Source organism: Zea mays, chromosome 9, assembly GCF_902167145.1.
Source record: "Zea mays cultivar B73 chromosome 9, Zm-B73-REFERENCE-NAM-5.0, whole genome shotgun sequence".
Lineage (NCBI taxonomy): Eukaryota > Viridiplantae > Streptophyta > Magnoliopsida > Poales > Poaceae > Zea > Zea mays.
In genome coordinates, this window is record NC_050104.1 from 2,566,033 (window position 1) to 2,576,686 (window position 10,654).

Genomic DNA, 10,654 nt, shown 5'->3' on the forward strand with positions numbered 1-10,654 from the left:
TATATATAACTTCATATGAATATAAATCCAAACTCTAAACAATACAAGTCTAAGTTCATGCATGACATAATAGTATACAAGATATGGACTTGTCGAGTGTTTGAGCTTCTATTTCATGTGGATCTATACACATTTTATGTGTAATGTATAGACTTTTATAATGGGCATGTATGGATTTCATATGATTTTTTTGGAGTTTAAACTTCTATTTTCATGTACTTGTATTATTGTATGATATGTTTGTAACCTTCTATTGCTTTGCGTTGCATTTAAATTGCGGGTTTCTATTTGCGTAAGTATAGTTTATGTGATTTTGCTTATCAAAATATTTGTGAATATATTGTTATTTATTGTGCAACATGATTTAAATAAAATACAGATAAATCCTACCAAAGTTTTAAATTTTTTCCAACTAAAATACGTTTCCCGCTAAAAACAGCAAAATTCGGTCAGGAAACGGCGAAATTTGGTCAGGAAATGCGAAATTCAAATTTTTGAATTTGTAAATGTAAACCGTTCAAAAAATGCGAAATTCAGACGAAATTTGGTTATTTTCCGTTTTCGGAGACGGGCGTAATTCAGTTAAAACGGTATATGTGACCCTGTGCCAGGCCGATGCAGCCGCATCCGTCCCTGTTGATGAACACGTTGGAGGCCTTGATGTTGCCATGAACAAATCTCACCTTGCTCTCGGTATGAATATGTGCCTCTCCTCTTGCTCCCAGGGCGATCTTCGACCTGGCTTCCCAGTCTCTCCTCTCCCATCTTCCCTGAAAGGAGCTGAGGTAGTATGGGATGTATGTCTACTTCGTTCAATCACGTGAAGAGTTTAAAACGTCAGATATTAACCATCAGACCACAATACAATTAACTGGATTGTTTCTTTTTGTCTATACTCTATACACAGCTTTTGATTTCTCTGTTTGTTTTCTTATGCCCTATTAGGATTTATGGAATCAGTGTGAATTTAGGTACCTAATCGATCAATCAGTCAGGTAGGCACAGTGGGTTCAAGAAAGCAATGAGATTTGATAGGCTTGGGTTGCAGTCTGTACCTTGTATACATGATTGTTTTACCTCCAGTTATATATAAGCACCTGCAGATGGTTCTAAAACTGTCATTGTTGTTGTGGATTTACCCACCGAGGCCTGATTCAGGTTAGCTTTAGCTATAGCAGAATGTATAGTATCTGAACCCCAAAAGGGATTCGTACGTTGTTACCCTGCTTGTTGCCTTGCCAAGAGCTGTACACTGACTCTGGCGTATTTGTACCACAGGATGCTGGCATCGCTGGCCTGAACAGCAAGATGCACATGAAGATCCTGTTGAAATGAATGACTGAAAGCAGCAGCGCCGGCGCATCACCGTCATCCAGTCGCCGTTAAGCCTTGGCGTGGTGGTTCTTGTGGGGATCTTAATGTTGCTTTGTGGATCGATGGAGCAAGAAGGACGGGGGAGGTTATTGCCTTGGTCATGGTGATCCCAAGTAGAACTGTGACGAACCTTGTAAAAAGCATTTTTTTTTTATGGACTGGAATAACCTGAAAGCATCACGATAGCAATGTTGCTGTTTTACTCATACATCAGCTGATTTTGCTTTTGGTCTACTATGTGAATGAGTTGATGATTTGTTCTTCCTTTTGTTTGGATTGGATTCTTTTTTATTCTTGTGGTTTTGCCAATGAGACCAATCCTTTCCCTCTGGAATGTGCCTGTTGGTTATATGTATTTGTGTTTGGCACAGATTAACTTGAGAGGTCTTGATGTTTGGCACAAAATATGATTCAAGTCGCTAGAAACATATCGAGAAACAAAAAAAAGTGAGAATTTAATTGAGTCTCAAAAAAGAACTATGGATAGATTTCTTATAAAGAGTCATAAGTGTTATCTGATGTTTTTTTTTTTGCAATTCACAATTAAATATGTATGTTTTTTTATTATTCTATCACAATATAATTTTGATTATGTTTTTTCTCTCTAGAAAATAGGGTCCATTTTCAAGTTCAGCAACATTTGATGCGATTGGGGAAGGAAAAGAAAAGCCACTTGTTCACTGTTTTTTGTACAATTTACTTGTTACAGTTCCATTCTAATATTTGTTTCGTGTGTACAATACCTGTTTCACATGGTTAGCTAACGGGAAATGCAGGATGAATCATGGAGCGCTATCACAGGAAGCTGTACAATTGTCAGGGACATGAAAGACATGTTGGTACACTCATATTATGAAGTTCGTCTTCATGCACCTCCTGATGGCAAGCGGTATGAGAAAAGGTCTTAGGTCTACTTTATATCTGTTATTGTTTTCAGCCTTTTTCATTCTTCCTTATAACTATACATGTTAACAAGTGAGTAGCAATTGTACTAAATGAGACATTACCTTCATCTGGTACTCTAATTAAAAATATTTTGTCTGTTTGTTATCTTGGTTAGCTTTTGTTACACATCATAAATAATTCAGGTTAACGATAAAATACACTATACGTGGTCACAAGAAATGCGAAGAAATACACAATTAATTCATACTTAATAACTCTCTTTGAAAAGAAATGATATGGGGGAGTGTCCCATGTAAATTGAAGTTCAGTGTCCTTTTAAATTTTGTTCTGATTGCTAATATTTATTTTGTGAATTGAAGTTCAGTATCGTTGTAAATTGAAGTTCAGTATCCTGTTATTTTTTTATTTTGTGATGGTGGTATTCTACTTATGTAAATGAATCTGGATCATGTGGTTGCTGAAATTTTGATATCATAGGAAAATGGCTGCTGATAAGAAGAGGAACCTGGGTGCAGGTCTCTATCACTTGTCTCCAGATGATCTTAACAAGGTGCTAGAAATTGTTGCACAAGACAATCGTAGCTTCCAACCTAAAGCAAAAGAAGTGGATCTTAATATGGATGCCCAGGTAATGGTTTATGTTCCCTTGTGTTCACCCTTTCTCGAGTGGCGTATTAAGAGAAGTTTTAGTTACTGAATAATTTAGTTACATTGTTCATTCTTTGTTATGGCTGATGAGGCTTGACACAAGTATTCTTGTCGCAGGCTTTACTCAAGGCTATATTTGGACAAACACTTGAATTGCAGAAATTAAATATAAAGAAAATAGAGACACAACTCTGTCGTAGGTGCTATCGTACTGTAGATATCTGTAATTTCGGTACTGCTATTTTGTTGTTAATAAGAAACATTTGTTTTTCCTTATATACAGTAAATATGTCTATTACATAATATGCATTTACATTACAATGCTGGCATGTTGTCCATTCTCCTGATGGCGCCTCTTTTCTAGTTTGAGAAAGAACCATGGAGGAAGGACACATTGGAGAAAAGGTAGCCAATGGGTGGCCAGCCACTCACCCATACGCGACCTGAATCACACGCGTGTGGTTTTGAAGAATGGATTAGGATTCCAACAACAGGTCTATCGGCATCCACTCAGCCTCTTTTCATGGACGTGCTTCCTCTGTAGTTACGCGTGGCGGCTGATGTGTGGGCTAGGTCACGACCAGCTCCATGCGTTAGTCAACCAGTTGCAGCTATGTACCTGTACAGGATCTCGTCGGCTCTTCATTATCCTTTGGTAAGCGAGGAGATTGCCTCTCTTCAATAAATTGTCTACAACAACATTACTTAAATTTTATTATCTAAACGAATATTCTTTATCCTTTACGACACCCTCTAAAAAATTCTATCATTCATATATTTATCGCCTCCCGTAGCGTTCTCTATTTTGTTGTAATTTCGGTACTGCTATTTTGTTGTTAATAAAAAACCATTTGTTTTTTCCTTATATACAATAAATATGTTTATTACATGATATGCATTTACATTACAATGCTGGCATGTTGTCCAATCTCCTGTTCTAGTTTGAGAGAGCCATGGAGGAAGGACACATTGGAGAAGATGTAGCCAATGGGTAGCCAGCCAAAATCTCTCACAATCCCTAGTAAGTCAAAATCTATCACAATCTATATCAATCCCCTTCAATTCATATAGATTGAAAATAACCAAACAAGCCTCTAATGGTTTATGTTCCCTAGTCAAAATCTATCACAATCTATATCAATCCCCTTCAATTCATATAGATTGAAAATAACCAAACAAGCCCGTAATGGTTTATGTTCCCTTGTGTTCACCCTTTCTCGAGTGGTGTATTAAGAAAACTTTTAGTTACTGAATAATTTAGTTACGTTGTTCATTCTTTTCTATGGCTGATGAGGCTTGACACAAGTATTCTTGTCGCAGGATTTATTCAAGGCTAGATTTGGACAAACACTTGAATCGCAGAAATTAAACATAAAGAAAATAGAGACACAACTCTGTCGTAGGTGCTATCGTACTATAGATATCTGTAATTTCGGTACCGCTATTTTGTTGTTAATAAGAAACATTTGTTTTTCCTTACATATAGTAAATATGCATGTTACATGATATGCATTTATATTACAATGCTGGCATGTTGTTCAATCTCCTCCTGTTCTAGTTTGAGAGAGCCACAGAGTAAGGACACATTGGAGAAGAGGTAGCAAATGGGTAGCCAACCACTCACCCATACACGACCTGAATCACACGGGTGTGTATTTGAAGGATGGATTAGGATATTCAACGACAGGTCTACTGACATCCGCTCAGCCTCTCTTCATGGACGTGCTTCCTCTGCAGCGGCTGATGTGTGGGCTAGGCCATGGCCTGCTCCACGCGTCAGTCGGCTAGCTACAGCTACATCCATAGATGTACCTGCAGAGGATCCCGTCGGCTCTTCATTATCCTCCGGTAAGTGATAGCCAATGGATAGCCAGCCTCTCACCCATACACGACCTGAATCACACGGGTGTGTATTTGAAGGATGGATTAGGATATTCAACGACAGGTCTGCCGACATCCGCTCAGCCTCTCTTCATGGACGTGCTTCCTTTGTAGCGGCTGATGTGTGGGCTAGGCCATGGCCTGCTCCACGCGTCAGTCAGCTAGCTACAACTACATCCATAGACGTACATGTAGAGGATCCCGTCGGCTCTTCATTATCCTCTGTTAAGTGATAGCCAATGGGTAGCCAGCCACTCACCCATACACGACCTGAATCACACGGGTGTGTATTTGAAGGATGGATTAGGATATTCAACGACAGGTCTACCGACATCCGCTCAGCCTCTCTTCATGGACGTGCTTCCTCTGCAGCGGCTCATGTGTGGGCTAGGCCATGGCCTGCTCCACGCGTCAGTCGGCTAGCTATAGAGGATCTCGCCGGCTCTTCATTATCCTCTAGTAATTGATAGCCAACGGGTAGCCAGCCACTCACCCATACACGACCTGAATCACACGGGTGTGTATTTGAAGGATGGATTAGGGTATTCAATGAGAGATCTACCGACATCCGCTCAGCCTCTTTTCATGGACGTGCTTCCTCTGCAGCGGCTGATGTGTGGGCTAGGCCATGGCCTGCTCCACACGTCAGTCAGCTAGCTACAGCTACATCCATAGACGTACCTGTAGAGGATCCCGCCGGCTCTTCATTATCCTCTAGTAAGTGATAGCCAATGGGTAGCCAACCACTCACCCATACACGACCTGAATCACACGGGTGTGTATTTGAAGGATGGATTAGGATATTCAACGAGAGGTCTACCGACATCCGCTCAGCCTCTCTTCATGGACGTGCTTCCTCTGCAGCGGCTGATGTGTGGGCTAGGCCATGGCCTGCTCCACGCATCAGTCGGCTAGCTACAGCTACATCCATAGACGTACCTGTAGAGGATCCTGCCGGCTCTTCATTATCCTCTCGTAAGTGATAGCCAACGGGTAGCCAGCCACTCACCCATACACGACCTGAATCACACGGGTGTGTATTTGAAGGATGGATTAGGATATTCAACGACAGGTCTACCGACATCCGCTCAGCCTCTCTTCATGGACGTGCTTCCTCTGCAGCGACTGATGTGTGGGCTAGGCCATGGCCTGCTCCACGCGTTAGTCGGCTAGCTACAGCTACATCCATAGAAGTACCTGTAGAGGATCCTGCCAGCTCTTCATTATCCTCTGGTAAGTGATAGCCGATGGGTAGCCAGCCACTCACCCTTACACGACCTGAATCACACGGGTGTGTATTTGAAGGATGGATTAGGATATTCAACGACAGGTCTACCGACATCCGCTCAGCCTCTCTTCATGGATGTGCTTCCTCTGCAGCGGCTGATGTGTGGGCTAGGCCATGGCCTGATCCACGCGTCAGTCAGCTAGCTACAGCTACATCCATAGACGTACCTGTAGAGGATCCCGCCGGCTCTTCATTATCCTCTGGTAAGTTATAGACAATGGGTAGCCAGCCACTCACCCATACACGACCTGAATCACACGGGTGTGTATTTGAAGGATGGATTAGGATATTCAACGACAGGTCTACCGACATCCGCTCAGCCTCTCTTCATGGACGTGCTTCCTCTGCCGCGACTGCTATGTGGGCTATGCCATGGCCTGCTCCACGCATCAGTCGGCTAGCTACAACTACATCCATAGACAGAGACGGAGTCAGAAAAAAGTTTAGGAGGGACTGAACTAAATCGCTACAGTATAAAAGCTCATTTTACGTTATATTGTATACATTTTAGATTAGGAGAGTCTGTAGTGGGGCTACATGGGATTCGAAGCGGTAGGGGAGACTCGAGCCCCGCCCGCGCCACCGCTGGATCCGTCCTTGTCTATAGACGTACCTATAGAGGATCCCGCCAACTCTTCATTATCCTCTGGTAAGTGAGGAGATTGCCTCTCTTTAATAGATTATATACAACAATGTTCCATAAATTTTATTCTCTTAAGAAATATTCATTGTCTTTTACAATACCCTCTAAAAAAATTCTATATCTATATATTCATCGTCTCCCGTAGTGTTTTCTAAATTTCATCATCAATATCTTATACTCTACACAGGTCGTGTACAGATTACAAATTATTTTTATATTTATATTAATAAATATATTTTACACATACACTTCACACCGTGGGAAAATAATATTTTCCTGTTCGTGTGGTGTTCCACCGGTGGCTTCGTCGACGCTGTTCCACCAGGCCGCCGCATCCCAGATCCTCCATGCCGCCGCAGCCTACCTCCTCCACGCTGGTGCCCATCCTCTGATGTCGAGCTCCTCGACACCGCTGTACCTGAGCTACTCCGCGCCGCCGCAACCGACGTCCTCCACGGCGCCAGAGCCGAGGGACTCCGCGCTGATGCTCCTCCTCCGGCCAAGCTCCTCCTCACCACCGGAGCCGAGGGGGACTCCGCGTTGTTGCTTCTCCTCCCGGCGAAGCTTCTCCGCGCCGCCGCAGCCGAGCTTGTTCGCGTCGTCGCAGTCGAGTGCCTCCGCGTGACCGCGTCACCGGGTACTCGGGTAGCCACAGCAGCGGGCAGTACATCACGATCAGAACATATGGAGCCTGATTGGATGGCCGCTGAGATATGATAATTTTGAGCGTATGAATGGATGTAAGTTAATAGTATTAAAATAGTTTATTTTGCATCTATTCATACAGATTGACTCTTCCATACAAACAACTAAATATAATCTCAAATAAACTTAACGCATGCGGGGATTCAAAATAAGATGCTACGGATAACCAACCATACGGATAGCGGATGAATACAGATCAGCTTGCTTCTCCACGACGAAGGTCACAGTGGTCACTCTAACACATATGCATTGACGTGCGTATAAACAGATGATCACTTCCTTCTTCCGCTAGTTGCATGGAGATTGGAATCTCGGAGGAGACATCGATCGATCGTGCTGCGAGCTCCGATCATCACAAATTATGAGAAGCTAAAACTGAAGAATAAATATTGTGCCTACACAAATCATGACAAGCTAAAACTTATATAAAATGTATATATGTAATATATAAGATTGGAATCACTTTCCTCCTTTTTATTATGTGGATTTCCACCGGAGATGGACACGCTACCACTTTTGTTTTTGGTCGTCTGGTATAGGTGAAGAATCAGACGGTAATAATATATAGTCAGAATCTGGTAATTAAAGAGTCCCTGACACGACGATTAGCGCTTTAATTTTCTTGTATGGCTGGACGCTGAGATCTTAACAACTAATCCTAACCAATATATGACGACCCCCATTCTCCTTGTGATCTCAATCAGCTATGTTTTCTAGCTAATTATATTAGAAAGCATGCATGGAGTTGTTAGCTTCAATATATCGCTTTTTAATCCACGATCTTGGTAATATAATCCAGATTATTATGATAATGATGGGGTCAGGCCATAAGCGAGCTAGCTAGCTGCATATATTATTGCAAACTCCGTATAATTGCCGCATGTGTCACGCTGTTTTTTTTTATCTCCGTATAATTTTGCCCTCGCTGCCTTTATTTTCTTTATTACGTCGCCCTTCCTTTTCCTCACGTACGTAGTTTTCAGCCAACTGCCCCAGGGGGGCTAATGGACATGCGAGAAAGGGCGAGAGGAAAAAATAAAGCTGCTCGTGACCTCGTGCATGGCGTGTGTGTGTGTGTCAATATCAACGGTCCTGTTTCGTTGGTCGCATGTTCTCCGATCCAGCTAGGTCCGGCGCGTTTGGTTTCCTGAGCGCGTAGCCGGGACAAGTATAGGCCGAGCGCATGCAGAAGGGCCAGGCCAACTGGAAATGCCACCATTATCATCACATAATTAAGGGCCATTTACAAACATGCCACTCAATTTTTTAAAGAATTAAAAACTAGTTCATTTTCGTACCGCTCTATGGCATCAAAATAAACTAATCATCTAACTTTGTAAAAGTTGAGTGTCATGTATATAATTAATCCCATAATTTAATGGATATTAAGTGATTTTAAAACAGATGAAGATTAGATAAGATGAGTTAAATTTTCTGATGACATAATATCAAAAATAACAAAAAATAGTATTTATTATCATACATTTATGGCATATGCACTGCTTGAGTAAGTGGCATCGGTACCAGTTGGAAACGGTAACGCCCTGAATTTGGGGTAGAATTTTTTCTTCTTTTTACTCACCAAATTCAGGCGTTACTCTCTTTTCTCTTCCCGTTTCGCTCCTTCTTCCCAATTTCAAAGCAGTATAGCGACTGGCATCCTTATCGTGTGTAAACAAAACCTAAGTTGACATGAGTGTTGCATCAAGCCGAATCTTATTTCTTTGTCTGATTTCGTGCTTAATCGCGTGCATTGCTTAGTTTCGTTTCGGATTTTTGCTTCGCGAATTGATTTCTGATCTGTGGTTGTGCGTGCCACGGGGTTTTGACCCACGGTGCGGCCCAGCCCGGCCCGGCCCAGCTCGGCCCGCGCGCCCCCCTGATCCCTTTTCTCTCATTTGATTTCTCCCGCGCAGTAACCTCTCTCTCTCCCATCTCTCTCTCGCCGTGCTGCCCTAGGTTTTGGACACAGTGATCGCCGGAGTTGGATCCCCGAGGTGAGCTCCCCTCCCCTCCCTTCTCCTCTCTCTCCCTCTTCCTCTCCCTCCCCTTCCCTTCTCTGTGCGCGCCCTCCTTCTTCTCCCATGCGCGCCCCCCTGCAGCCCCTCGCGCGCGGCCCCCTACGGCCCCCTTGGCGCGGCCCCCGGCCCCCTCGGCACGGCGGCCTCGGCTCCCCGGCCCCCTCGGCACGGCGGCCCCGGCTCCCCGGCGCGGTGGCCCCCTGCTTCCCCGGCGGCACGGCCCTCCCCCTACTTCCCCCGCGACAGCTTCGCCCCCCCCCCCCCCCCCCCCCCCCCCCCCGTGGCGTGGCTCCCTCGCCTCCCCCGGCGTGGCCGTCCCGACCCCCCGGCGGCGTGGCTCCCTAGCCCCCTCGCGTGTGGCCCCTCGGCCCCTGCGTGCGGCCGTCCCGGCCCCGGTGCGCGGCCCTTGCCCTCGGCAGTGTGGAACCCCGGCGCGGCCCCTGCGCGCATTCCGGCACGGCTCGCGTGGCCTCGGCGCGGCCTCGCGCTCCCCCGTTTACCCAACGCGTTCCCGCGTGCGCAGCCCCACGCGCGCGGTGATTTATTCTTAGTTTTTAGTTAATTTTAAACTCTGTCTAGTTAGTGTGCTGCGTCGCGCGCCTCGTCGCGCGACGAATTGGTTTAATTTCAGGTTCTATTAATGTGCTGCGTCGCGCGCTTCGTCGTGCGGCGGTCTAATTTAATTTCAGGATTGTTTAATGTATGACGTCGTGCATCCAGTCGCGCGATGTTCCATTCTCAATTTAGTTTGGATGACGTATGCCATCGTGCGTTTTGTCACGCGACGCTTAACGTTTATTTATAAATAATGCAAGAGTCTCGTTGCGCGCCCCTTCGCGCGACGAGTCGTTTATTTCTTAATTCAATTTAAGTGTTGTGTCGTGCGTCTCACCGCGCGACAACCCTTTTAATTTACCTTCATCTGCTTATAATAATTAAATATGGAACATGACTTTACCTTATACTAAACGTGATGGCCAAATTAATACCGTTCTTTTTTTGACGAGTATTTTAATTTATAACCGTGTAACGAGATCGCGTCTCGACCGTAGCCTCGACCGTTACTTTCTCTTTCTCGCTTAGCCGTAGGTGTGAGCCCTGCGTCGAACGTCTGTTTATTTATTGCATTCTATTGTATTGTGTACTGTTCTTTTGTATTAAAGGTGTGGAATGTATGTTTGAACTCGT

General features: G+C 44.4%; 1 long non-coding RNA gene across 1 annotated transcript; it reads right to left on the reverse strand.

Moving 5' to 3' along the window:
- Positions 1-6,772: 6,772 nt before the first annotated feature.
- On the reverse strand, positions 6,773-8,050 carry LOC109942290 (uncharacterized). The gene is made up of 2 exons (XR_002265011.1): positions 7,617-8,050; positions 6,773-7,446 (listed from the first exon to the last, which is right to left on the reverse strand). It is a non-coding gene; the product is annotated as an uncharacterized lncRNA (long non-coding RNA).
- Positions 8,051-10,654: the final 2,604 nt, after the last annotated feature.